Source organism: Mastomys coucha, unplaced genomic scaffold (genome assembly GCF_008632895.1).
Source record: "Mastomys coucha isolate ucsf_1 unplaced genomic scaffold, UCSF_Mcou_1 pScaffold21, whole genome shotgun sequence".
NCBI lineage: Eukaryota > Metazoa > Chordata > Mammalia > Rodentia > Muridae > Mastomys > Mastomys coucha.
Genome location: NW_022196904.1, coordinates 132494130 through 132500609, shown reverse-complemented (window position 1 = coordinate 132500609; position 6480 = coordinate 132494130). Strand labels below are relative to the sequence as shown.

The window sequence follows — 6480 nt, the reverse complement described above, 5'->3', positions numbered from 1 at the left end:
AAACTAATGTTGTATTCTCAAGGATTTAGAAAACAACAAATCAGATTGCTAGTTTGAAGAAAGAAAAAGATCAGAGTGGAAATCGAAGAAAAGCACTATGAAAGTAAGAATTCTGTTTTTGAAAAGAAAAAAAAATCTGGAAACCTCTATCTAGATTAACCACGAGGAAATGAACAATAAACAAAATAAGTAAAAGGTGCTCTACAGTGAACACATAAAAGAGTGATAAAGGAAGATAAAGGCCACTGAAATAACTCAGTAGGTTCCATGCCTAATGACCTGAGTTTGATTCCTAGAACCAAATGTTCAAAAGAGAACTGACAAAATGCTTTTTGAACCTGTATCTCTCTCTCTCTCTCTCTCTCTCTGTGTGTGTGTGAAGTTTTGTAATTAAAGACACAAAATCATCTTTAGAGAATTAACATTTTTAAACACACACACACACACATATATATATATATATATATATATATGTATGTATGTATGTATGTATGTATATTGCAATCTCCCCAAGTGCAAGTGACATTCTTCACAGAATTTCAAAAGGCAGATGGCAGAACACACCTTTAATCCCAGGACTCACAAGGGAGAGGCAAAACAGGTTGGTGTATTGAGCAAGTTCCAGTATACCTACACAGAGAAATATCTCCAAAAAACAAAAGGAAAAGGAAAAGCAGTGTTCTAAGATGTATATGGAAGTACACACTCTCCAAACCCCTAGTAAAACAAAACAAAGCTAGAGGCATCACCTGATTGCAATCTCTACTACAGAGCTGTAGGTACTAGAACAATTTGTCTGATACAGACCAATAAAAGAGTACACATTTCAGGAAAAGAGCCTATACAACAGCAAACTAATTCTTGATAAAATTGCCCTAAATATACATTATATAGTAAATAGCTTTTTCAACAGAATTCACTGGAAAACAGATATGCATATGCAGAACACTGAAACTTTATTTCTGTTTCATCTTGGATAAAAATTGACTCAAAGTGGATCAGTGATTTAAATATAAACCATGAGAATCTGAATATGAAGCCACTGAAGAAAACATGAAGAGTCATTGCAAGAACCGGCAATAATTTTCTGGATAAGGCTCCAAAATCAAGGTCCCAAACAAAAATTGGCATTAAGCAATTATCAGAACAGAGGCACCTGACTAAATCAGGAAAAGTGGGGCTGGTTTCACATGCTTGCAATCTCAGTACTTGTGAGGGTGAAGCAATGGAATTGAGAGTTTAAATGTAGTCTAGAAAATTCCATTGTAGCTTAGAGTAAATAAAAAGACTGACAAAAAAAAAGAAAAGGAAAAAAAAAAACCACAAGAATCTTCTTGAGCCTGACTTGTCAGCCAAAGCAGTTATTTTTTTTGAAGCGTTCATCTCTGCCTCATTTTTCAGACACCATGGAGACTATTCAGTGAACTTACACCCTGTGCACTGCCCCTTAAATTCTCTTGTTTCCCTCTTCCCAGTGTTTCCTACTAAAAATGCTTGGACTCCTTCCAAGAAGCTTATCAGTGTCTACTCTGTATTCCTGTGGGTGAATAGCTGTACCAACCACTATTCCTGGATATCTAAAGCCTGAGATTGCCCAGAACCTTCTGCTCAACCTCAACATTCAGTGGATGTTGATCTCCTTACCAGTCTCCCCATCTTCCCATCACCTTGATTCAGAGTCAGGGCTTCTCCTTATCTCATTTTTTTTTTCAGTACATTACCAGCTTCCTTATGTGGCAGCTTTCAGGCAACAACTCAGCCCAGAATACCAGTGTTTGTATCTAGCTCTCACTTAGCTCACACTTAGCATACAAGGGCTTTATAACACCATTCAGGCCATATTTCCTATAACTTTTGCACCACACAGGTGAATAGCACAGCTAATCAACATTATGCTTTGAATATGCCAGGTTTCAAAGTAAAGTGCAATGGTTGTACTCTAAGAGCCCATTGATAAAGTGTAATACAGAGGATTAATTTCACCTTGTTTAGAATCATTAGTGCTTATGGATTCTAAAATAAAATCTTAGAAAGTATTTGCCAACTGAAAATGGGTTGACGGAGGAGGGGATAGGGAATTTGTGGAGGGGAAAATCAGAAGTCAGATAACATAAGAAATATAAATGAATTAAATAACCAATAAAAATGAGAAAAAGCAGGTTGATATCTAGACTACATGAGAAGTAAAAAAAAAAAAAAACCTAAAATGTAATCTAACATAATGTTGGTAAATGATCAACATAGATACTTATCAAAAGAGAAAATGCTAGTGATTGAAAAATCATGTAAAAACTATACTACTAGCCATGAAGAAAATGTAAATCTAAAGTATAAGATACCGTCTAACCCAACAAACAACAAAACAAAGCTGACAATTGTCATATGCAGGGAATTCAAGAAATTAAGGCAAGTGAGACAGAAGGTTCATGAATTCAATGTTAGCTGAAGTACAATATTGAGACCTTGTTTCACAAATGATATTAAAATATGAAAACAAAAATTAAAAATGCTGGAACTAAAAATAAAAATGTAAAATGTGGAGCCAGAGATTTCTTAAACTTTGCTAGAGATGTAAATTAGTATAAATACAGAATTCCACTACCCGAGAACAACCAAAGGAGTAGCTGATATATATATGTCTAGTTATATAAATAAGTTGTAAAATCCTGAATGCCAGAGAAAGACATGCACAACTATATTATACAATTCTCAATAACTTTGGGCACTATTCATAATTATTCAGCTATAAGAAAAATAATTTATTGTATCAAAGTAAGAAGATAGACACAGAGACAAGTATTGCAAATTTTTCTTATATCTTTAGGCTATAAAAATATGCACATGAATATAGAAAAATGATTTTAGAATTAGGTAGGTGATGTGATGGGACAGATAGAATCAATTAGGTCAGGTTTGCTAATACCATAGAATCCCCTTAATATGTATGATCAATACATGTTAATTAAAATTTCACACAAAAGGCAATTCAGAATCATGTTATAATATAGATGAAATATGAGGACATATATAGTGACATATATGGCATAAGTAAAAACATTCTTTCTCTACTTAATGTTAAAATGACTGAAATAGAAGAATGCAATTTTCTTGAAAGAGGGAGAGAATAGAAAGCTATTTTGCAATAGAGAATTTTAGATCTCAAAGGGAAGAATTTTGAAGATAGCACTCAAGGTAGTGATTACACATTTATTACTGAATTACACATTTATTACTGAGTTGTCTACTTAAAGAGTTACTTTATGTAAAATGTATCTACTTCATGAAAAATGGAATTCAAAACCAAATAAAAGTCTAATAGAATAAAAGAAATTGTAGACAATGTAGTTTGTTGATGACAAAACCTTCTAGTTATTTGATGACATTGTACATACAACTTTAAAAGTCTTTTCCATGAAAGAAAGAATAAATAAACTAGACTTTAATTAAAAAATAAAAATTACTACTCTGCCAAACATGAATACTCACAATATAGGATGGGAGAAATTTTTACCAAAAGTAACAAAAGACTTTCCAAAATATAGAAGAAAAATTTATCACACTTATCAATGAGTAAATAAGTTGATAAAGAAAAAACTGACCTGTCCTGTCATAGTTAAATGGCAAATATACACATGGAAATATACTTGACATCACATGTCATTAGGAAAATGTTAATGAAAACAAAACCAAGAAGGTCTACATCCCTACTAGAATGTCTCAAATTTAGAACATGGATAGAACCAAATATTCTATAGAAGTGGAGCTGAAATTTCAATTATCTTGCTTATTTTGGAATACACTTTGGTCCTCTCTTATGAAACCAAATATACTTTTTATATTCATTCCAACAGTCAAAACTTTTGTATTTTCCCAAGGGAGATGTAAATTTATATTCACATAGAAACTTAAACATAATAGAGCTTTATTCGTGATTGTTAAAAGAGTTGGAAACAACCAATATGTCCTTTGGTATATAAATACTTATGTGAGAACATGTACAGAAAAATAATTGAATGTTACCACTAAAATGAAACCCATGAAAAGACAAAGTAAACGTAAATATTTATTGCTATGTGAAATCAAGGTAATCTAGAGAGGCTATGTACTGCAAGATTCTAAATATAAGCCAATCTGATAAACACAAAATTATGGTGAAATTTTCAGAGGGCACCAGGAAATGAGGGGAGTAAAAGATCGATAGGGAGGATAATGAGAAATTTTAGTTCAGTGGAAATCTATTAATCAATCTGTATCTTGTAATATGATGTACATTATCCATCTATACAGATGAAAGTGAACCATAATGCCAACCATAGATTTTGGTTGTTAATCAAGTGTAAATGTATTCTCATTCACTACAACAATTATTTCATTTGATAACATGCAAAGTAGTGGATGTCTAGAGGCAGGTGATATGTCATAAGTGTCTGTAGCTTTCTCAAGTATGACATGAACAAAAAACTCAAAAATATAGTCTTTAACAGAGTATTATAATGGCAAATTACTATGGAAGTACATTAAACATAAACATTAAAGATATAAAGGAAGAATAAAATGTATATAAATGATAATAAAAATGCAAAATAGTTTTTTTTCCTGTCAATTATTAACTGCAAACTAAACTCAGGAAAAAAACTAAAGTCAACACAATGAGTTTTTAAAATTACACTTTATATGTGCATAAGACATACACTTTTGGTCAAAATATTTTGAAAGTAAATAGATAAAATGATATCTCATAAAATAATCAAAAGAAAGATGGAAAGTATACATTAGTGAAAAATAGTCATTAAATAAAATATTTCAGTAAGGGCCTAAAATAATGACAGAAATATGTTATTGAAATGTAATACCCCAAATTATAAAACCAGACAAGAATCAATGCTGACAATTTAAATTACAGGAAGAAATAGAGTCCTACACTAAATTTGGAACCATTAATAATCCACTTTAGGGTATAGCATGAACGTAGTTTTGAAATCAGAAAATTTTAAATCACATAACAAATAACATTGTACATATACAAAAACTTATGGAGTACAAGAAATATAAGAGTGATTGATATATAATTCCTTATATATGTTAAAAATGATAACTAATATTTACTGCTTGAATCAAAGACTTCAAGAAACTATTAAAAGAGCAACTCAATTTGCAGAAGGAAGGAAATCAAGATCAGGAGAGACATGTTAGAAAACAAACAGTTAATTAAACCATGATTCCTTTTGATAAAAAAAAAAGCAAGCTCTTACACCATTCAAGAAAGAAAAAAAGAATGCACAAGATCAAAAGTTAAAGTGGAGTCATTGAAAAATGAAAGGTATATAAAGAAGTATTATGGATGTTATAATAAAATAGATGTCTTAGAGGAAAGGATACTTCTTAGAAAAATTCAACAAATCAGAAACGACTCATAATGGAATATCTCAAAAAGACATATAACCCTAATATCAAACATCCAACAAAGACACGTCTAAGATAAAAATAGTTTCATTGCTGAACACTAACAAACATTCTAATAAAAATTATCTCAAAGACATAGAAAAGAGTATGTTCTCATTGTATGAAGCCAGCATCACTGATATATAAGCTAGAAGCACCACAGAAACAAAACCAAAGGCTACTGCTGCTACTAATGAATGCTGCATTAATATTCAATAAATTATTAGCAATCTAAATTCAATACTACATCAATATACATATCACAACCATGACTTTTTCATGGTGTACTAAGGTAGTTAAATTATTTTATGCACATATATGTGTGTGTGTATACATGATATATATGAAGACATATGATACCAATCATGTCAACTGATATGGAAAAATAACTTTACAAATTCAACATATTTATATGAACTTATCAGTTTGTATATATAATGAAAATTTCTCAATAAACAAAAGCATCTTATGAAAATCTCTCATTTAACAACCAATGTAGAAAATGGATTTTTTTTCCTCTAAGACTGATTAGAGGGCACAGATGTCTGTTCTTGCTACTTGTATTTAAAGCAATAAGAAAAATACAAAATGAGTCAATATAAAAAGAAATACAAGTTATCCATGTTGGAAAGAAGAAGTAAAAATATTTGCCAATTAATTAATCCTATGTGTGGAAAATATTGAAGATTATAGAAAAGATCTATTAGTATTAGTAAAGGAATACAGTAAAGAGGCAGTAGAACTAGGTGCATTTCTTCAGAGCTCAAGGCCAATATGGTTTACATAGCAAGTTTAGTCCAGAGAGTCTGAGCTACATAGAGAGACCATATATTTTATATGAAATCATTTTAAAAAAATCCAAAAAGGCAAAGCAACGATGAGGAAGAATATCAATGTGTTATTGGTATAAAAATAGAAATACTATTGAGTGGAACAGAAAAGAGAACCCAGAAATAAATCCATGTACATGAATTTAACTAGGTTTTGACAAGAGTATAAAGAGGAGCAATGGGTAATGAATTCTACCTTCAATACGTG

General features: G+C 30.9%; 1 protein-coding gene across 1 annotated transcript in view; it reads right to left on the bottom strand.

Moving 5' to 3' along the window:
* Window positions 1-6480, bottom strand: part of Kcnq1 (potassium voltage-gated channel subfamily Q member 1) — a 330062-nt gene that overhangs the window by 200139 nt on the left and 123443 nt on the right. The window lies entirely within an intron of this gene.